General features: G+C 41.2%; 1 protein-coding gene across 7 annotated transcripts in view; it reads left to right on the top strand.

The window, feature by feature from the left end:
* LOC119504491 (neuronal PAS domain-containing protein 3) overlaps positions 1-22989 on the top strand; it is a 317816-nt gene that overhangs the window by 54354 nt on the left and 240473 nt on the right. For 2 of the 7 annotated variants that reach the window (XM_037796623.1, XM_037796625.1), the window contains exon 1: positions 6785-6951. The exons of 4 other annotated variants lie outside the window; for them this stretch is intronic. The gene's annotated coding sequence lies outside the window, so the exon portion shown is untranslated. One more of the 7 variants, XM_037796624.1, reaches the window with a different exon arrangement.

The following is a 22989-nucleotide window of genomic DNA, read 5'->3' on the forward strand; positions in this document are numbered from 1 at the left end:
ATCTGTTGTTCCATTGATCCATTAGCAGAAAAGTATTTCCTCCAGTAGTTTGAACATTACTGGATTTCAGTCTGCAGTCACGCAGCTGAAGGACGTCCTCTCTGCTCTCTCAACACGCCACTCTCCTCCCTCTTAGTAACTTTCAGCTGAACAAAACCCAAAGTTCCTATTATCCTTCAATGAAGCGGGTATACTGTGGGGATTTGAACTCCCTCCTTCCCCCTTTTAAAGAGCGACAGATCGAGGCAGAAGATCTTAAAGGGACGTTGAGTGTTGGCTGCGTTCCCCACCGCTGTAAGGCAAACTCTCCACCTGGTGAGTCTGCAGCAGCTCAACCAGCGTGATACCAGTCTGTGTGTGTGTGTGTGTGTGTGTGTGTGTGTGTGTGTGTATGTGTGCTCAGCAGCATAGATTAATTGCACAAAAGCACTTGTGGACTGACGTCAACTTGTGTATTTGTGTCTGTGTGTTTTGAACAGACGTAGGGAGCTAACTGTCAGAGAGAGAATGAATGTGTGTGTGTGCAGCCGTTTGAAGCCTCTCTGGTGGCAGACGATGTCCTAGATTCAGGACGACGTCTCTCATCCCGACGTCGAACGTGCTCCCACCACTTTAGGAAAACATTTATACATCAACTGTTTTGACATTTTCTTAGTTGCACAGTTGAGTTTTAGTTTTGCTGAAAGTCACTCTGTGAATCAACGCAGTCTCTCCTCCGAGTCTTTCGACACATTTCTGTTGCATTTGAGCATATTTATGGAAATAATAGAGCTACAGAGACAGAGGTTCTCCTCGGGAGTTGGTGGAGATGAAACCAGACTTACATTCATCAGGTGGACACAAACACAACTCCAACGGGATGATGATGTTGCTCTGTAACTGCTGGATGTCTAAATAGATAGTTTGCTTCCATTAGCGAGAACAAATCAACATGCTTTTTCTTAAGAACTAGGCTTGAGACTTGTTTTCAAAAGTCGTGAGACTTGAATTGAGACTTGCGTTGACAAGACTGACTTGTTTTGACAAGACTATAGACTTGATCTGAGACCTGAGACTTTTCTCTGTTGGTCTGAGACTTGTTTTGCCCTTCAAAAACTTGGGGCTTGACTTCAGACTTGCTTTGATAAGACTTGAGACTTGATTTGGACTTTTCTTGATTGAACTGAGGGACTTTCTTTGACAAGACTGAAGACTTATCTCTGACTTTTTGACTTGATACTTGCTTTTGAAAACTTAGGAGACTTGCTTCACTAAGACTTAAGACTTGACTTGGTCCTTTCTTTGTTCTCTTAGGACTGGACTTTTCTTCAAGGACTAGAGTCTTCACTTGAGACTTGTTTTATTTCTTGGTTGACTTAAGATTTGACTTGCCCTCAAACATAGAAGACTTGCTTTGGCATGACTTGAGACTTGTCTCTGACTTTTTGTGATTGACTTGATACTTGCTTTTGAGGAATTAAGAGACTTCCTTTGACAAGACTTGACTTCCCTTCAAGAACTTGAGACTCGACTCTAGACTTGATTTGACAAGATTTGAAACATTCACTTTAGACTTAACTTTTTTTTCCCAAGTACCAGATACTTGACTTAAGACTTGATTCAACAATAATTGAGATATTACTTGAGATCTGAATTGGACTTCTCTCGGTTGACTTTAGACTTGACTGGAGACCGTAACACGATTTGTGACTTGACTTCCCTACAAGAAGGTGATACTCAACTCCAGACTTGATTTGACTTGCTTTAAAAAAGACTTGGGACTTGACTTAAGACTTTGACAAGACTTAATGACTTATCTCTGACTTTTTGTGACTGACTTGATACTTGCTTTTAGGGACTTAAGATTTGACTTGAGACTTGCTTCAACAAGACTTGACTTGGATTTTTCTTGATTGACTTTAGACTTGACTTGCCCTCAAGAACTTGAGACTCGACTCCAGACTTGATTTGACAAGACTTGAGACGTGATTTGGACTTATCTTGATTCAACTGAGACTTGACTTGCTCTCAAGGACTTGGGTCTTGACTTGAGACTTATCTCTGACTGCTTGCTAGCTAAGACTTGAGACGTGATTAGAGACTTCCTTCAACAAGATTTGAGACTTGACTTGTACTTTTCTTGGTTGACTTGAGACCTCACCAAACCTCAAGGACTTGAGACTTGATTTGAGAGTTGCTTTAACAGGACTTGACTTCTTTAGACTTCAGAATTGGTACTGTAGACTGTCATACAGATTTGATTTGTATATTATAGCTTCCATCACACCCATCTCACTGGAAATATTCCACCAACCACTACTGAAGAGGTCAAAGGTCAGAGCAGCCCGACAATAGAAGCACAGCAATCATAATTCAAATGTTAATGAGCGTTGCAGCGGTCGAGATCTGGAGTGTCGGAACATCAGCTGAGATGAAGTGAGCGTTAACTGGAGGCTCTGGAGTGTAAACGGACATTTGTTATGCAGTTTAATCTCTCGCCGGTCTCCATGACGCCGCTGAGTTTCCTCCAGCCGAGCCTGTCACTACGCTTCAGCCTGACAGCCCGACAGTCGGTTTGAGGGGAAAACACACACAATCACAATCCACATGACGACAGTTTTCACTGCGGGGGTCTGAGGAAATGTGTGTGTGTGTTTAACAGAGAGAGAGAGTGCGCATGGGGCGAACGAGAGTAAATGTGTGTGTATCTGACAGCTCGCGGCATTGATCAGAAGATAAACCGGCAGCCTTTCTGCTCCATTGTGGCAAGTAATGGTTATGAGAGCATCAAAACACACACACACTGATATATCGGCGATGTTCGTGTGACTAAACTCAACAAAGGCGCTGGGGATAAAATCTTTATAACGCTGACAGTCTTTTTTTTTTTTTCCTGATCTGCATTTGGATCACTGAGTTTCTGTCAGTTTAAAAAAAAAAAAGTGTGACAGCTTTTTCTTTCAAAATGATTGATAGCAGCAAATCAAAACTAATATCGCTGCTTCTTCAAGGACGGGAGGGAACTTGAAGTCCTCCGTGGACACGATGATAATATTTCTACAGGCTGGATTCTGGTAATTTAGAGACACTGAATGATACATGTCAGACGAGGATTTTCTCTCCCAGATGGCTCCCTGGAGTTTTGAAATAATCTTCAGTTAAATATTTTTCCTCCTCGGGGGTTTGCTGGAAGATTGAAGATCAAATACTGCAGCATGTTTTATCACGTAGAGTCGTGTCAAAAACAGTCCCGTGTGCCTGTCTGAGTTTGTACTTGCAAAGAAGTTCTGATTGGATGGTGGTCAGAAGCATTTTGGGCGTCTTACTGAGGCCTTAATGAGCTACGTTATTTAGCTTTACTGTCACCTAATGAAAGAGACGGCATTACAAACATAATGATGCATACCTGACGTAGGTTTCTGCATGATGACGCTGCTACATGTACAGTATATATACATCCTTATAGTCAGTGTATTAATACAGTAACTTAGATGGCGGTCGGTGTGCTCCCAGTTTGGAGATGCAGACAGGAGTACCGGCAGGAAACTAAGCGATGTACTGCTGTCGATGCCACGTTAGTTCAGATCAGAAAGTCACACAATAACACAAACTAACTAACCGATGGATGCAGCGGTAGAGCGTTAGATGAGTGTGGTAAAGTAAAGTGGTGAAAATATTCAGAAAGGGCTGTCTGATGGCGAACTGAAGCCATTATCGCTCTCTTCAAAGCCACCAGACTCCATTCACAAAAACAATAATGCACCTCTCAGGACACGGGAGTTGCTGGTGAATCTGAACTAACCCTTTAAAACACCAAAGTCACACAATAACACAAACTAACTAACCGATCGATGCAGCGGTAGACCAGCAACTCCCCTGTTCTGAGAGGTTAAAATGACTGTTTTTGTGAATGGAGTCTGGTGGCTTTGAAGTTCCCCGTCAGAAAGGGCTGTCTGATGGCGATGTTAAGTGGTGAAAATATTCTAAATATAGCGTACACTTAAACTGATATTGATTTATTTAGGTGCCTAAAATACCTTTTTCTGCTGCTCCCGTCCACAGCCGCTTCACCTCGCCGGGGAACTGAAGCCGTTCTTTAAAGCCACTAGACTCCATTCACAAAAACAGTGATTTTAACCTCACAGAATGCAGGAGTATACATACAACCCCACTTTAAAAAAATCCAAACTAACCCTTTCAGTTATTTCCAAACGCCGACTCAGCACGTCCTAACATTCACATTATTCGTAACCATATTGATTAGCTTTGATTAGCTCACTTTGGTAACCTACGTCACTGCTTTCGTGACGAGTGGACGTTTCCATTTGAAAAGAACGAAACAGAACGCAGATGGAGTCAACCTTTAAGCGAAAGCCTGGATGGTCTTGGATCCCCTTTAACACATGACTAGTTTCTACTAATCTATTAATAGTACTGTGTGATTGATTGATTGATTGATCTGTAGCTGACCTCTGACCACTCGGATTTCCCTTCAGTTTCACATGATGATGCGTTAATGTCACACTGAATTATTTGGAATTTTTTAATTAAATATTATGAATGTTAAGAGGTGGAAAGATGGTGAAGGAAAGCCAACAAGAAAAACAGGTGTGAAGCAGCTTACAGTGTGTGTGTGTGTGTGTGTGTGTGTGTGTGTGGCAGTTTCTTAATCTAATAGCATACAGAGGAAATAGAGCAGAGCTGGACATCCTTGACACACACTGACTCAATACCAGGACCTAACACTTTATCATCTGCAGTACCTGGACATGCTGTCTGTGACTGTGACTCCAGTGTGTGTGTGTGTGTGTGTGTGTGTGTGTGTGTGGCCCTGGGCGCTGTGAGGATGGGCAGTAGTTATTAACCTGCTGCCCAATTTCTGTCACGGCTGCTTTGTGGCTGCGAGCAGAGAAGTTGAGTGTGCGTGTGTGTGTGTGTGCGCGTGTGTGTGTGTGTGGAGGGACTCTTCCTCAGTGAAGTTATTACCAGAGCCCCACTCTCACAAATGACTGAATGAACACCACTAAAGGAAATGTGTGTGTGTATTTGTACAGAACATGTGGTGACATTGTGCTATTAAACTAGATTTACGTAAGTGATTATAAGAATGATATGAATGTAACAGAAGGCATAGTGTTCTACGTGTGTATAGATATACATTTAGGGTGATTAAAATATTTAATCACGCTTTATCAAAAATTAATCCCACATTTTTTATCTGTTCTAAATGTACCTTAAAAGGAGATTTCTCAAGTATTTAATACTCTTATCAACATGGGAGTGGACAAATATGCTGCTCTAATGCAAATGTATGTATATATTTATTATTGTAAATCAATTAACAACACAAAACAATGACAGATATTGTCCAGAAACCCTCACAGGTCACTTTATTCTACTTGTCTCATTAAAAATGTCACCAAAAATAAACCATTTACTTCTTACGACGGAGTCTCAGGGCCACATTGAGGGGAAAAAAACTGATTTCGAGAATAAAGTCATAACTTTACGAGAGAAAAAGTAATTTCCTCCTCCACAAAAGAGTCAGTTTCCCCATCAGGTCCGTGTGGTTCTTTCTTCAGAATAAACACAGTTTCTTGCACAATCTTTTCAAGGTTTTGATACTTATGATAATGTGGAGCTGATTTGTCAAAAGATTAAGTATTATTTGTGAAACCTAAACTAAAGTATAACTTCACAAGATGCTCCACGTTCCTCATTTTCACACAGACTGCTCTATTTCCCCTCTAAAATAACACGTAAAATTACTACTTATAGTATTATGACTTTATTCTGTAACTGACTTTCTATATTATTAAATATATTATTAAATATTAACCAAATGACAGCATAATTATTTTTTTTTCCAAATAATAAAAATATCATGATTAGTTTTTTTTGTATTATTATATCAAAATTACAGTGTACATAGTAACAGCAGAAACCATTAAAAACATTCACATACAGAAGAAGCATAGCGAACATATAAACAAAGAGCTGTGCCAAACATAAAAGGACAACAGAAATGAAACAAAACCAACATAAAATAAAAAAAAACACAATAAAAATAAATAAATAATAAAAAAAGACCACACAAGAGTATGTTTTCATTGCTTTTTTGTTTTCTGAGGAAGAAATTGTTGACAGATATAAATCCATTTCTTTCATAAATACAAAGAAATTAGTCTTTTTTTGGGGTTAAATTTACACTTGTGAATGTGGAACTTTGCAAGAATTAAAATTAAATTAATAAGAAAAAATGCATTACTGTCTTTGTCACTGTAACCATAGCAACCAAATATAATATTTATATAGTACAGTGCAAAATCTGAGAAAATGTTAACAAGTATTCAGGATGTGATTCACAGAAGGAACAATTTACATCTATATGTCACTGGTACAAATATCATGATCAGTTTGCTGTCTGTGTGTCCTGATGATGACGATGAGTCAGGTGACCTTGAGGATCCGGATCCATCAGGTCCTCAAGGTCACTGCGTCATTCGATGACGAGATCTGACCGTTAGAGACGACTGAAGTTAAGCTAGCTAGCTGCTATGAACGTTATGGATATAAACGGTGGAATAACAAAGATAAAGATTAAACAAGAAGAGGAAAACAGAGACAGGACACGAAGGAAATACATACCCACTATTTCTAGAATCTTTAAAGTCTGCTCTTTAGCAACCAGCCGTCGACGACGATGCTAACGAAGCTAACGATGCTAGCGAAGCTAACGATGCTAACGATGCTAACGAAGCTAACGATGCTAACGAAGCTAACGAAGCTAACGATGCGAACGATGCTAACGAAGCTAACGATGCTAGCGAAGCTAACGAAGCTAACGATGCTAACGATGCTAACGAAGCTAGCTAGCAGGAGGACAGTAGCCCAGCAGCTGTAGTTCAGATACACCTGGATTAGAACCAGACTGAGCCGGTTTAAAGAGCAGAAAGAAGACCAGCTCAGAAGGTAGGCTTCATCTAAACCAGGATGTGTGATGTACAGTAGTATTCACTTCCTTTAATTCAGTAAAAAGTACATTATGAAAGTACTCCACTACAAGTAACAGTAACGTCAACGTTACAAGTGCTGCATTCAAAACCTGAAGTATGTAAGTACTGTCATCAAAATATAGTTAAAGTACTTAAAGTAAAAGTATTCAATGTGCAGTTAAATATAGTTAAAGTACTTAAAGTAAAAGTATTCAATGTGCAGTTAAATATAGTTAAAGTACTTAAAGTAAAAGTATTCAATGTGCAGTTAAATATAGTTAAAGTACTTGAAGTAAAAGTATTCAATGTGCAGTAAAATGTAGTTAAAGTACTTAAAATAAAAGTATTTATTGTGTAGTAAAATGTAGTTAAAGTATTTCAAGTAAATGTATTTATTGTGAAGTAACGTGTAGTTAAAGTTCTTAAAGTGAAAGTATTGTGTGCAGTTAAAAAGTACTTAAAGTATAGCAAAAGTATTCTTAATGCAGTAAAATTCAGTTAAAACACTTAAAAGTAAAAGTATTGATTGTGTAGTAAAATGTAGTTAAAATATCGTAAAATTATTCTTTGTTCAGTAAAATCTTGTTAAAATGCTTAAAGTAAAAGTATTGAGTGTGCAGTAAAATGTAGTCAAAGTTACTTAAAGTAAATGTATTATTATGTAGTAAAATGTAGTTAAAGTACTTAAAGTAAAAGTATTTATTGTGCAGTAAAATGTAGTTTAAGTAACTTAAAGTAGATGTATTATTATGTAGTAAAATGTAGTTAAATCACTTAAAATAAAAATATTCAATGTGCAGTAAAATGTAGTTAAAGTACTTGAAGTAAAAGTATTTATTGTGCAGTAAAATGTAGTTTAGGTAACCTAAAGTATATGTATTATTATGCAGTAAGATGTAGTTAAAGTACTTAAAGTAAAAGTATTTATTGTGCAGTAATATGTATTTAAAGTTCTTAAAGTAAAAGTATTCATTGTGCAGTAAAAAAGTTGCTTGTCGTCTTGCGAACAGACCTGACAAAGCATGAATTCAGACTTTTTACAGTTCTGCATTATTATGTAGTTATTTCGGCATCATTTTCTTCTGTTATTGCAATTAAATCACAGCACAATCTGTTTATTTTGGGTTCATACTGCAGTAATAACGTATGGCTTGCTAGATACAGGGTGATGTTATGAACCCAGACATGACGGCGTTTGGTTTGGTTTGGTTATGAGGCATTCCAGTCTTTTGGTTAAGACGGAAAATAGATCTTTGTTAAGTTGCAGCAAAAACAATGTTACTGGCCTGCTGTATTTGTCTTTCAGTTTAAGGGTGAATTAATAAAGTGTGATCTAACTCTGGTAATGTGGATTTTAGGACTTTGGTAAAGTAGAATGAAGCTTTGTTTTTAAGGTGTGAAAACAGCCTGAAGACACTCAGCCACAGTTCAGTGAGAGGGAAGAGAAACTCCAGAGGAATTACATTCAGTTTGTGTCCACATTTTGTGAACCTGGAGGTTTTATTTGTCCTCGTCCATTGTGTGAAGGCATTTTGGAGACAGAGAGACAAATTGTAAATGTAGAGAGAGAAAAAGGAAGGAGGAGAGATGGATGGAGAGTCTGGGAGAGGGATGGAGAGAGGGGGAAGTAGTGTGTGTGGGCGATGGAAGGGGAAGATAAACGGCTCTTCTTTGATGGTGTGAGGCGTCGATTGAAACAGCGAATAAAGGCCGGCTTTCATCGGCCAATGGGCTGTTAGTGACACTGGGGGAGCGAGCCAAGCCGATTGGCCCGCAGCCTGAGAACACTTCCTGGGCCAGTAAACTGCACGCTCTGTCACCCCTCTATTCTTCCTCTTCATCCCTCGCTCCCATTCATTGTCTCTGTCCATTAATTACTCTTCCGCTCTCTCTCTCTTTTTCCCGAAAATGTTTGTCTCTACTTCTCTCTCTCTCTCTTTACTGTTGACTACCTCACTCTGTTGCTCCCTCTTTGCTCTCCTCGTTTTGCCTCCTCTTCCTCACCTTCTTGCTCCCTTCTAACCTCCTCTACCTACTCTCGCTTCATCCTCCTATTTCCTCTTCTCTCCTCCTCTGTCCTTCTCCCCTCTCCTCCCCTTTCTTCCTCCCGTCCTCTTTCCTTCTCTCCTCTGTCCTAAAATGTCAGCTTGTCTCCTCTACTCTTTCCTTCTTTCCTTTTCTCTTCGCTCACCTCCTCTTTCCTCACCTTTCTTCCTTTTGTCCTCTTTCCTCGTCTGCTCTCTTTTCCTTTCCTCTCTTCTGTCCTAAAATTCCACCTTGTCTCATTTACTCTTTTATTATCTCTCTCCTCCTCTGTCCTTCTCTCCTACCTCCCTTTTCATCTCTTCTTCCCTCACCTTTCTTCCTCCTGTCCTCTTTCCTTCTTTCCTTTTCTCTCCCCTCCTCTGTCCTCCTCTCCTCCCATCCCCTTTCTCCCTCCTCCAACTTTCTTACCATATTTTGTTTGTTCTCTTGTTTTGCTTCTCCTTCCTTCCTTGATTCCTTCCTCTCCTCTTTCCTCCCCTTTTCTCATCCTCTTTTCTCTCCATCCATCTTCATCTTCACCTTCTTCCCTTTCCACTCTGTCTTCTGCTTTTCTTCTCTGGTTTAGCTCCTTCCTTTTCTTCCTCTCCTCTCTCCTCTGTTTCATGTCTCCTTTTCTTCTATCCTTATTTCCTCTCTTCTTGATGACCTTTTGTCTTCTCTCTCATGCCCTTTCTTCCTCCAATCTGTCTCTCCTTCTCTTCCTCTCCCTCCTTCTTGTTCATCTAGTCTCCTTTTCTTCTCCCTTTGTTTCCTCTCGTCTTGTCTTCTATCCTTGTTTCCTCTCCTCTTGTTTTCTTCTCCTCTCGTCACTCATTTCCGTTTGTGTCTTCTCGTCTCTCACCTCCTTTCTTCCTCAAATCCGTCCTCTCTCCTTTTCTTCCTCTCCCTCCCTCTTTTTCATCTTGTTTCCTTCTCTCCTTGTTTCCTCTCGTCTTGTCTTCATTCCTCTCTCCCCTACTCCTTCCTTTCTTCCTCTCCTGCCCAGTTCGTTCCCTTCTTGTCTCCCCTCCTCCACTCCTCCTCCTCCTCCTCCTCCTCCTCCTCCTCCTCCCTTTTCTTCCTCACTCCAGCAGAGAGTGAAAAGTGAAACGTCATCTTGTCGCGTATCAAGAAAACATTTTCCCCTGTAAATTGTTTAAGAAGAGTGCCCGATGGAAAGAGCTTGAGAACGAAGGGAAGAAATGGAGAGAGAGAGGGAGAGAGAGTTTGAGATGGAGGGGGAAGGAAGGAAGAAAGAGAGAAAATAATTTTGCTATGAAGTAGAAAGAGAGAGGGAGCGTCGCTCGGCTGCCTCAGAGATCGATTGCTTTGCGGAGCTCCTGACAGGTGTAATTGTAAGGGCGTCATCTGTTCTTGTTTGCACAAAATACATTTTTTTCCCCTCTCTCTTTTCTTTTTTAGTTTTTTTTTTCCCTCCGAAGCCGCGACTGTAGAGACGTGGAGCGCGGCGTCGCCGTCACCGTCGCCTAATCTTCCCGCCATCATCCCATTCTTGCGCTTGCCACCGGACAAATCCCCTGTTATTTGAACAGATGGTCGGAAATCCATTCTGGTGATAAGTTGCCTCTAGTTAGCATTTAGATTACCTGCAAAAATGGAACAATTTACTACTCTGCCTCCCAGCATAACTTCCTCCCCTCCTCCTTTACCTCCCTCTTTTTCTTCACCGACAACCCCCCCCCCACACCTGCCACCTTTGGGTGCCCCCCTCCCTTCAGCTCCCTGTCATCTTTTGTACTCGCTTTGACTCATTTTGTAACGAATTACAGAGAACTTTGACGAGTGTGTTAAAGAGGTAGACGAGGGAGGGAGGGAGAAGACGGAGGTTCAGGAAGGAGAGGGGAGATGGAAAGAGGAAAGGAAAGGAGAAGAGTAAACGAGGAAACAAAGGGCGAGAAAGGAAAGAGAAAGATCAGGTAGGAGAGGAGGATGGAAAGGAAGAAGAAATGATAGAAAGACAGAGATGAAAAGAGGGCTTTAGGCAACAGGAAGAGAGGAGGGGATGGATGGAGGAATGAGAAAATAATACGCTTTCTCATGGCCGTCAGCGTTCGATATTGCCGCACATGGCGCCCTTTAGTAGCAGAATGAGACGCATCAGGCGTTCCATTAAGCACAATGTAAACCCGTCCACGGCATCAGTAAACCCGTCCACGGCATCAGTAAACGCTCAGAGAAAGTACTGTGGTGACGTAGTTTAATCAGCGAAAGAGAGACACCTGAGGCCTGTACTACGAAGCAGGATTCGGGGTTAGCGAGGTAACTTCAGGTTTAACTCTTTCAGGGTTTTTTCCGTCCTGCGACGGTGGTTCACTTCTTACCGGGGTAGATCGCCATGGTAACTGATGCTGAACACCTGACCAGCTCCGGAGCAGTATAATAGCACAGCCAACTCAACAATCAGAGCTCGGTGCGCAGATCGTATGATAATATTACACAAATATGAAGAAGTTACAGTCATAATCCAGACTAAAAACAACACAGTTTAAACTGATAAATGCAGGAAGGACAACTGGCAAATGAAAGTAAGCCTGCTCACCGCTTTGAATTATATTTTTATTTTTATTTTTTATTTGTGCCCAAGTCTTTCTCACACTTCACTTCACTGTCCAAATTTAGTCATTTTAAACCCAACATTGTTGGGCTTAGTGGTTTTGTTGCCTAAACCTAACCAAGTGTTTTTGCTTAATTCACTACATAAAGCACGTGTTTACTGCGACTGAAAAAGTGACGCCGAGGGGTCTGACAAAGCATCAGTATGTGACGAGTTGGGATGAGAACGTGTTGGCACAAAAGGAAAGATTTAGGAAAGGAGATCCGATACCCTGGATAGGCAAAGGTGAAGAGGGAGGCAAAAGAAATGGGAGAGATGGGGTCAAAGAAAATGGAGGAGAAAGGAAAAACAGGGTTTCATTAAGGAGAAGAGAGGATGGATAGAAAGAGGAAGTGAGAAGAGGGATTAATGCAAAGGAGATAATGAAAATAGGGGGATGACAAGACGGAGAGGAAAGGAAGAAGAATAAAGAGGCGAAGAGAAAAGACGGGAGGAGTTTAGGAAAAGAGAAAAGGGGAGCACAGAAGTAAAGACGTCACTCATCCTCTTTTCCTTTCCTCCTTCCTGCACTTTCCTTTTCCTCATCCCCTCTTCCTTTTTCCTCTACACCTTTTCCGCTTTCTTTTTCCACATTCCCTCTCTCTCTCTCTCTCTCTCTCTCTCTCTCTCTCTCTCTCTCTCTCTCACTCTCTCTCTCTCCCATCAGGGATCATTTACAGGATGTGCTTTGTGTTGATATATTTGTCTGAAAGTGTGAGGGTTTGTTAACAGATCCAGGTGTGCGGCTGAATATGACAGATAGCTGTGTGTTCCTCTGTGTATCGCCATGTCTTTCCCTCTGCGTGTGTGTGTGTGTGTGTGAGCGCTCCTTCCCCCCTTCCTCACTCGCTCCTCTTCTTCGCTGGTATAAATTATGTGTCACTCGTTTCCCAGAGCTGTGATGAGCGTCTGATTTGCATAATCCAGTTAGAGGAGTCAAATGGCGCTGTCTGCTAGCAGATTTGGCATGCTAGCCCCGACGCTAGCTTCATTAGCATGGACCATTACAGCCTGGATTTAGCCTGACAGACACACACATCTGGCTGTGTGTGTGTTTGCTTTGTGTGTGTTTTCAGGTACATTTATATTGTGTGTGTAATGGATTTTACATGCTGACACAACCACCTCCTGCATGGCTTACATCTGCCTCATCTGCATGGTCCTGGTGAGGTGTGTGTGTGTGTGTGTGTGTGTGTGTGTGTGTTGCTTCGGTCTTTCTTTACACTCAGATTTCTATATATTGATTGAAAAGAAATTGGCTAGACGTGTTTTTCGTGTACGTTTCTCTCAGCATGTCTCAGCATTTCTCTCATATATATATATATATATATATACGTAAACACTTTACAGAAGCTCTTTAGCTAAACTGAAATCTCACTTCATGCCGTGTCTGTTTCTAGCTGGTGGCGAAGCCTCAGGATGATCGATCGGTCCAACACTTTAGTGCAGAGTGAGACATCTCAACACCTGCTGTCCACATTCAATTTACTGGTCACATTTCTTGGAGCACATTGTCAGCGTCACCTTCCCAGTCTGTGTATTCACTTGCTGGTAGTGTTGTTCACATTACTTGCAAATCAGAAATGCTCAAATCTCTTAATCCACCTACGACACTCTCCTCACGTTTTGGGAAATCAAATTGAGTTTTACAGTGAAAGTCACCTTTGCAGATGCCTCGATTCCCAGGTGGATCCTTGCTTACTTTTCTCTGTATTAGTTAGGGCTGCAACTAGCGATTATTTTCATTGTCGAAAAGTGACGGTACTCTGTTTCTACAGTACCGAAGGTACCGTACGAGGCCTGTAATGGTCATTTGTAGTGATGTGACAGTGAGGAAAATGTTCCCACCGATTACACCGGACATTTTACAAGAAAAGATGACGGTCAACATGTGCAGAGAGCTGACTCTGATCTTTACTGTCGGGTGGCGGTGTGTCTAGCCTCTCCGGTAGCGCTTTTGCTGCGGGGCTCCGCTGCGAGGGTCTATCTGGCGCCGCTGCTCCGTGCACACCGGATATGACGGCTCCATCCACCTCGCGGTGATTACCTCATTAACGTTATGGTTCCCTTGTAGCGTTAGGATTAAATGTGAAGTTTTACCAAATAGGTGCGTTTGCTTTTCGCTTCAACAATAAATCCTCTGCTCCTGCTCCTGCTACTCTGAGCTGACGGACCAGATGCGTTCACGGTCAGTATGTAGCGTCCGTCGTCTGACTATCGATTGATAACATGCCACTGATACGCCAAAATGAACAAAATGGGTCAATTCTTTTATTTATTACTTAAAGGCTACATGCCTCTGTTTTTTGTAATGTTCGAATGTTTTTAATAAAAGAGTGCGTGTCGGTTCGTGTCTCCTTAATTGACATTTTGTAGGTAAAGGCCAGGGGGGGCCTTCCTGACACTTTGGGCCCCTGGTCCTGTGCCCGGTAGGCCCGTTCAGTAATCCATCCATGCTGACAATTGTACTGGCCATGGTACTAAAGGTTCAGCACATTAGTTGAGTTCATCGACTCCTGCTCGACTGTGTTTGTGTGTGTATCTGCAGTCTTTTGCATGTATTTGTGCAAATATATGTGTGTGTGTATGTATGAAATCCATGGCACCAACTCATTGCTAAGAGCTATAATCCAAAAATAAAAAAAAATGAATCCATAAAATAATTTTAAATTGAATGAGACCAAATATAATAATACAAAAATTCACCTTCTTGTATTCTCACCCACATCTGTCCAGCCTGTTGACCTGTGTTTGACTTTAAGAGCACAATGGTCCTCTGGAGGCGTTTAATGAAAATCTGTGAGGCTAAAAAAGGAGATTTTTCTCTATGAGGATCGATACAGTTTCACATTATTAATACATTAATCTGCGCTTTCAGAGATGCCTGATGATAATTCCCAGAACCACACTGCACCTACTAATAGTGCATAGCATGGTTGCCATGGTAACATGCAGTGGCGAGCAGTATGGAGACCCGGTTGTCCTGCACCATACGGCGTCGGGTCACAGATCCATCATGGCTGCACGCGTTTCTTATGAAGGTTTCTGACCTCTGATGTCACATGCGCACATAAACACACACTCACACACCCTCCACCTCCAAAAGGCGGCCACGTGGCGCGCTTTATCGTGTTTCCTGTTTCCCACCGCTGCCCCACAATCCTTCAGTCTTCCCACAACAGGAAATTAAAGGAGCGTGTCGCGGCGCCCCGAGCTGCCTCGGCTTTTTGATTTGTGCGAGCCGCTATCGCTAATGAAAATCAGCGCGGGCGCTCCGGACAACGGGGGCCGCTGATAGAGGAGCGACTTGTTCACCACACAACAGCCGGCGTCTCCCAACAAGTGAGCGCTGTAATCGCCCGGCGGGGGAGGTGGTGGAGAGGAGAGGAGGGGGGGAGGTTAGAGACGATTCCCCTCTGATGGATGCAGGTTACACAAACCTTCAGGTGTAAAATACAAACTCAAAGATGCATCGACATGCTGCAGATTTAATATTAGACTCTATTGTCTTCTATTTTCTTGTTAGGCTACTAGTCCGTGACTTTCCCCCTGCTCTCCATTCATCTCCTCCTTTCTTTCATTTTAAGTTCTTCGTCTTTCTCGTCATTTCATCCCCACTTTTAGTTTCGCGGTGTCTCTCCATCCTTTTCTCCAGCCAGGTCTTGCACTCTTTCACGTTTTCCCTCTTCATCATTTCTTCCCTCTTGTCTACTTCTCTTTTCTTCTCTGCTCGTCTCATTTCTTGTGTCTTCTTCCTTCTTCCTTCCGTCTCATCATTTTCTGTCTCCACTTCTTTCTGCTATAAAAGTTGACTCCATCTTTTCCTCTCTGCTATCTCATTTCTGTTTGCTTCACCATCTAGTCTATATTTCCTAGAGGTGGGAAAAAAAATCATCTATGTTTTGCGATTTCTTTTTTTTTACGGTTTTGAAATTGTCTGTCTATGTGGAGGTAGAAGGAAGTTACCGCTTTTATTGTTGTAGTCATAGTATCATGTCCGGTCTGTATCCGTCACCAAATCAAACTACAGCGAGCTGAAACGTTAAAGTATTAAACGTTGGAGGGTCCGCGTGGATACGACCTGCACCCTCACATGTTAAATCCAGCGTGGTAAACACTACACATCCAGTAAAGGATGGAAACACTTTGGGTTTCACACATTAACTAGACATCACGGCTAAAGCTGCATGCTAACTTCTAAAAAAAGGTCAAAATATGTCAGAAAATAAGTCCGAACAAAGGCTGAAAAAAGTCTGAAAAATGTTTGAAATATGTCAGAGAAAAGGCTGATATATGTCGGCATAAAAGTCTGAAAAACATCTGAAATATTTCTGTTAAAAAAAGGCTGAAAAATATCTGAAAAAAAGTGCAAAACAGTTAGCAGGAAATGTTATCATATGGTGGAAATCAAACATTTTTACTTTATTAATTTAGATATTTTCCAAAGTAAAAGTCCCTAGTAGTCTATGATTCAGCTTTAGTGTTAAAAAAGTTAACAGTAATCGCAATAAATCGTAATATCGAATCAGCACCCAAGTATGGTGACAGTATCGTATCGTGAGATCGTCCCACCCCGGGTCTTTCCTCAGTCTTTCTCTGCCCTCTTTCTCTCATCTTTTCTTGGGTTAATTTAAAATCTTTAACATCTATTCCTTCCCTTCGTTTCTCGTATCTCCTCTTTACCCTTTCATTCAGTTTCTTCTGCCAACTCTTTTTCTCTCTTCGTCCGTCTACTTCTCTGTGTGTTTTTCATTTCTTCCCTCGTCTACCTCAGTCCGTCTCTCTCTCTCTCCCAGTGTCTCGTCCTCCTCTCCTCTTTCTCTCTCTCGTATTATTTCTGCCAGTATTTAGTGTTCGGTATTCAGACAAGGTCATGGAGCAATTTGTGTATATATGTCTGTGTGGTGCTGCCTCTCTGCCTCGTCTCATCCAGGCACTCAGCCAACAGAGAACGTCTTGATCCTGCACTCAGGACATTGTGTGTGTGTGTGTGCAGTATAATATGTGTAATGCTCTAATGGCTGACAGAGGCAGAGCTATAGTGACTTTCACTGTTGCAAACCTTTATATCTGTCCTGTTATATCTGTTTGTGTGTACAGCAGTAGAAGAAACACTCATTAGTTAACTCTACTGTGAGCAGTAAAGATTTTTGACGCTACTCATCGTCAGCCGTAGAGTCACACAATGCTAATTTTGGTATCTATAAAAGGCATTTTAGGTTAGGTTGCATTTTGAAATTGTGTTTTAGAAAGCAGTGTACATACAATGGACTTTTTTTCGTTCCATTTTGTGAATTTTTGATGGCACTCTACAGTATAGTGGATACATTAATTCCAGGATCAGACTACACAATATTTCTGACGGTTATGATGGTCACTATGTCAGATTAGACGATTGAGAGTCATAAATTATTGTCGTAACTTAGCCGCGACACATGACAGACTACAAGTCGGTCCTCTGTTCCGACTATACACACTCTCCCGGCACCGCCGTCTTAATATATACGGGCTTACTGGGGCTCAAGCACCCGGGCCCGACCATGTAAAGGGGCCCACCAGGCTCCAGGGGAAAATAATAAAAATATAATTCACAGGGAGAAGCGAAAGAAAGCGGGCGTGCAACGGGATGCTCCATGCACAAAGACGCAGCGTCGCGAGGCGTCGCAGACGCGGCGTCGGTTGTCGTGTACTATGACACACTACACAAGATAAAACGATCGTTTGTCACACACGACACTCATTTATTGGCACTATTATGCTAAGCTAAGCTAACCACATCCTGACTCCAGCTCCGTACTGAACACACAGACATGATGCCCCTCAAACCCTTTACACACCATTATTTTAAAATAAATCTTTTCTTATTCTTTACAAATCTTCAGCTCTACTTTCTGTGTCTCTCTCCTGTTTCCAGTTAATGGAGCTCGCCCCCACTGGTGTCTCTCTCTCTCTCTCTCTCTCTTTCTTTAATTTGACCAGAATATTTTGCTTTAATGCATTTTTTAAAATAAAGTCAGCGTTAATATTCAAAACTGCAGCTTATCAATGTTTCTCTCTTTGCAAAGCAGCCCATAAATATTAATGTCGATCGGCCACGCTTCCTCGATGCGCCGCCACATCGCCGTCTTCCTGCATAGACGCGTGTGTGTATGTGTGTGTGTGTGTGTCAGTCTGGTTGAGATTTTCTGAGAGTGTGTGTTTGTATTTATTGTCTATGTGTGTGATTGTGTATGCAGGCGATCCGCAGTTTGTCTGGGAAGTTGTGTTTGTATCTTCATTTCTCTGTGTGTGTGTGTTGGTTTGTTTCTTTGTCAGTGTGTGTCTGTGTGTAGTTAAAACTAATGTGTGTGTGTGTGTCTGTGTGTAGTTAAAACTGATGTGTGTGTGTGTGTGTAGAAGAATGAGAAAGAGAAGCTAAATGCCCCTGCAGTAATTCTTTCCAGGAATAATTGCCCTGCATGTGGTCCGACGCTCACACTCAGACTCACAACACAGACACACACACACAGGCCACGTCCACACTATAATGCAGAAAACTCTCTACAGAAAACAAAAAAAATGGGAATTGGAAAATGTTGCCCTGTAGTTGTCAAAATTTCACAGATGTGATCCAGATGTAGGGTTGCGGTTTGATAGAATTTTTTTCAAATCTAATCCCTTATTAGCTTTAAGTAGCCTAACTACACAGGCTGACTTAATGTAAGAGCTAAACACCACTGAAGAAGTCAAATCCAACATATCTTTAAAGCAGTATTAGTGATTTTTGTTTGGCCTTGGACACCACATTGACATATTATCACATGTTAAAGTTGACATAGTGAATGTGTTAGCAATCAGTTGCCTACTCAGCATTTTGAGTTGTGTTTCTGACCGCTCAAGTGATAGTGATGATATCTCAGTGGACTAGTATGTTGTCATCACAGGCCTCTGATTGTAAGACACAGGGAGAAGTAATGTTGTGTTAAGCACATTATTTATAGTATTATAGTCTATATTTGTTAACATTCCCGGTGCAGACTTGTTCCATTAATCGTATTCACACATTATTAAACATGAAGTTTATTTTTTGGCAGCTGTTGAGTCTCTCTCCTCCTCCCGTCGTGGCGTTTCTGACTCCTGCTCTGCTGTAAATGACCTTGACAGTCATTGGTTTTAGGACTCCACGCTGTTTTTCCTTTGCAACTGTATTAGTCCTTTATGTGTAATGAAATTCACACATATACTAAAGGCGTGATTAGCATATATATTGTATTGACACAGTGGCAATATGTTCTCTCTCTTTCTTTATCTATCCGTCTTTTCCTCTCTCTCTATACCTTTCTCTCTTTCATTCCCCCCCTCCCTCCCTCCCTCCCTCATTTCCTCTCCTCTTTCTGGGTTTGCGTTGCACTTTGAAGTTCAGCTGTGCTGTTTTCTGTAATTTTTATCTGCAGAACACGCGGCCGCCACATTGCTGCGATTATTTACAGTAAAGGGGGAGAAAAATAAACATTGCCACAGACAGCTGGATGTTTTTTTCTCCCCCCATTTCATTTTACATTTTCACAGCTCAGCTGAGCCTGTTATTTATGTTATTTACTGATGTACAGTGAAGAGAGGACTCAGCTTCATAACAACAACCAACATGTTGGAGGTCAGAGGCTTTGGGACTGGGTCAAAAACACTTTGCTCTGTCACGGCTGTATTTTCTGTCGATACACCTTACTCCTGATAGGTAACGAGTAAAAAAAATCGGAGATATCCAGGAGAAAAAAGTCGTAACATTACAGGAATAAAGTCAAAACTTCACGAGAAAAATGTCGTAATATTACGAGAATAAAGTCATAACTTTATGGGAAAAAAGAAAATAACACGTAAAATTACTACTTTATAATATCATGACTTTATTCTCATAATACTACGACTTTTTCTCTTAAACTTCTGACTTTATTCTCGTAATATTATGACTTTATTCTCGTTATCTCTGATTTATGTATTTTTCCTCAATGTGGCCCTAATACTCCATGGTAAAAAGTTAATTCATACACTTCTAGGGACTTTTACTTTGGAAAATCTCTAAATGAATCCAGTAAAAATGTTTGATTTTCAGCATGTATGTAGTCAGAGATGTCCTGACGTCAAATATATCAGTCATTGTCAGGAAGTATTTATTATCCAGCAACACAAAAATCAAAGAATAAAGCTATTTCTCTCACAAATTAGTGGTATTTTGGTCAATATAATCCAATCAATCTTATTTCAATGGATGTATTTCGTCTATACAATTCCCTTATTTTGAAAACCGGACGTAGTCCCATGTGTCTACTTCCTCTAACTCCGTGATACTCTAATGTTTTCTGTCCGTGACAGAGTTAGCATGCAGCTTTAGCCGTGATGTCTAGCTCTGCTTTTCCTGTCAATGTGTGAAACCCAAAGTGTTTCCATCCTTTACTGGATGTGTAGTGAATGTCAGTTTCTTATACTTGACAGACACGTTTTGGTTGATACCAACAGCAGAATGAATGTTTCTTATGTTTTTTATATTTGAAGTAGAATAAGTAGTATTATATAAGCTTTGTATTTTGTGGTGGGGTTTAGCTTCTCTCTCTCTCTCTCTCTCTCGGTTTCTCTCTTTCTTTCATTCATGGTGTCCATTAGCGCTCCCCTGTCTCTTGCCAGCCATTCACATTTCCCATGGAGACAGAACACACACACACACACACACACACACACACACACACACACATAGAGAGACTGTGTTAAGTTTCCGTGGTTACTGAATGCCTTTTTCATTGACTGTCCGTTACCATGGAAGTGAAAGGACGAGAGGATGATTAGAGGAGAGGAGAGGAGAGAAGGAGGTGTAGGAGACGACGGAAAGAAGGAATAACAAGAAAGAAAAGGGAAACAGGGAAATCCAAGAGGGAGGAGAGTGAAGAGGAGAAGAGATGAAGGGTTAATTAGTGAAGAGGAATGGAGAGGAGCAAAGGAGTGGGAAAGATAGAAAGGAAGGAGGGAAATAAGTGAGGGGATAAAAGGAGATATATAAGGGAAAAGGAGGAAGGAAAGGAGAAGATATGAGGGTGATTAGTAAAGGAGGATGAAGAAAGGGAGGAGGAAGAGTAGAAGTGAACAGAGGAAAGGAGAGAAGGGGAGGATACTGAGATTCTTCACACATTTCCTCTCTTTTCTTTCCGCCCTTTCGTTTACTTTCCTGTGTTCTCTTTTCTTCTTCCTTCAAATAAAAACATAAAAATGACTAGAGGTCCCAGGTAATACTAGTCCTGTGTGAATAGGGCTTCAAATGAGGTTTGAATTAGTGAAAAATGTTGAGGATTTTAACTTTAATTTGGTTCATATGTTTGAATACTTGGTAGATTTGTTGACTGTATTTGTAGTCGATCTTTTTCTCTGCGTCAGAGTGCTCGGCTGCTCCTCCCTCATCTCTCTCCTCCTCCTCCTCCTCCTCCTCCTCCTCCTCCTCATCTCCTCGCTGCAAATCAGATATGACAGGAAATATTGTCCTTGTAATAGAGACTCAGGGCACTGTGTCTCTGAAACACACACACACACACACACACACACACACAGCTAAATACACAGATATACATCAACATAAAATGAAATGCACCCTGTACACACGCTTCAGTACTACACACACCTGTACGAGGCTTGAACCGACTCGTGTTGAATTATTTTCCTTTTGTCTCTCTCCGTCTCTTCCTGTCTGTCTCCTCCATCTGATCATTATCTCAGTTTAACTCTTTAACTGCCCCTTACGTTATTATCTCTTAATTGACCAGCAGAGTTTAATTAAAAAGGATTGAGCGTCCATATATGATTTTTTTTTTCATTTAATCTTATTACATAAAGAGGTTTAAATCGAGCTTGTTAAAAGCTTAAAAAACATCAGATAATATTTGAAATTCAATTAATTTCAAGCCGGCGCTCCTTTCTGATTTTTGAATTGTGGTTAGTTTGAATCGTATTTGACAATTTTACACTTATTTCTGGATCAGAGGTGCTGATCAATAAACCTCATGGACTACAGTAAGATGATTAGGGTTAGGATATGAATATGTTCTTGTAAGGGAAACATTGAGTTAATAAGATCCACAAGTCATCCATAAAAAGAAGCAGAAAAACTAATTGAATAGATGGGCTGGATGAAGCATTAAGTTGTTACTAATTTAGCGACTGGCTAGTTTGCTAATTCCACCACGCTACAGGAAATGAGTCCAACAGAGGTCAGCGCTGGGTCACGGTCCCTCTGCCTCACTCCTCGCCGCTAGGAGACGTCTTCACCGGGAGGAGAGCAGGCGTTAACTAGCGTTATCCAGCCGTCTCCTCCTCCTGCAGTAGTCTCCAGCGGCGTAGGGGTCGGCTAATCTGGTCCCGTTGGTTCATGTTAACTTTCTCAACTACCACTGATGATCCTGGAGAGTGAGTGACAGCACATGTTGAGAGAAACTAGGATTTTCTTAAGCCATCGTTAAAAAAAACAAGCCAACAATACTTACTAGCCAGCGTTAGATGACGTGTTCAGAGAATTATTCTGCCTCCACTTAGCACTCTGCCCACTAAACACCTCATCATCGTTACTAACAGGAAAGGAGTCTATAGAGAAGGTCTAGACCGTACTCAATAAGGTCATTTATTTACTAATCATTTGAATTGTGTGTTTTTATGCAAATGACCAAAGTACAGTGCTGTGTACAGTAAATAAATAGGGCTTCCCCAGAAGCTACGGTTTAATTCGAACACTTTAATTTACCATGCATATCATGTTTTTTGTGTAAAATGTATTGAACATTGATTGACATCAGATCTACAATGTTATTCCTTTATTTACCGTATAGATTTTAAAAGTGAAAAAAAAAGGGGAAAAAGCAAATTTCAGACCCTGGATGAACTGTAAGTTTAGAGGTGTAGTTGATGTGGGTGTGTTAGGAGTTATAGGGACGATATCATTGATATCACCTCATTCATAGTACAGCCACAATAAATCTCGACGTTGTCAGAACAAATAAATAATCTTCCGACATCTCCGGCGTCATCCAGCTGCAGTGCGACAGTTTAACCTGAAACAAAGAGGACGTGCGACCGCGCGCAGTTGTTTTCCGACTTTTGTGGTGAAGTAAATTTCCATCTCTCTCCACATCTCTCTGTGGATTTGTATGCTTTTAAAACGTCTCTATCTCTCCAAAATCACTGTTTCAAAAAAGTCGACTCCACAAAGGAAAGTCACCCACCCCCCCCTTTTCTCTCCTCCCAAAATAACACGCTATGACTTTCTTTGTGTCTTTTAACCACGTTTTAGTTTTGCCCTTCAACTTGGACTTCAATCCCGCACTCAGATGTCGTCTTCCTCGATGTTTGCCCCCGAAACTTCAGTCC

This window comes from Sebastes umbrosus, chromosome 16 (genome assembly GCF_015220745.1).
Source record: "Sebastes umbrosus isolate fSebUmb1 chromosome 16, fSebUmb1.pri, whole genome shotgun sequence".
NCBI lineage: Eukaryota > Metazoa > Chordata > Actinopteri > Perciformes > Sebastidae > Sebastes > Sebastes umbrosus.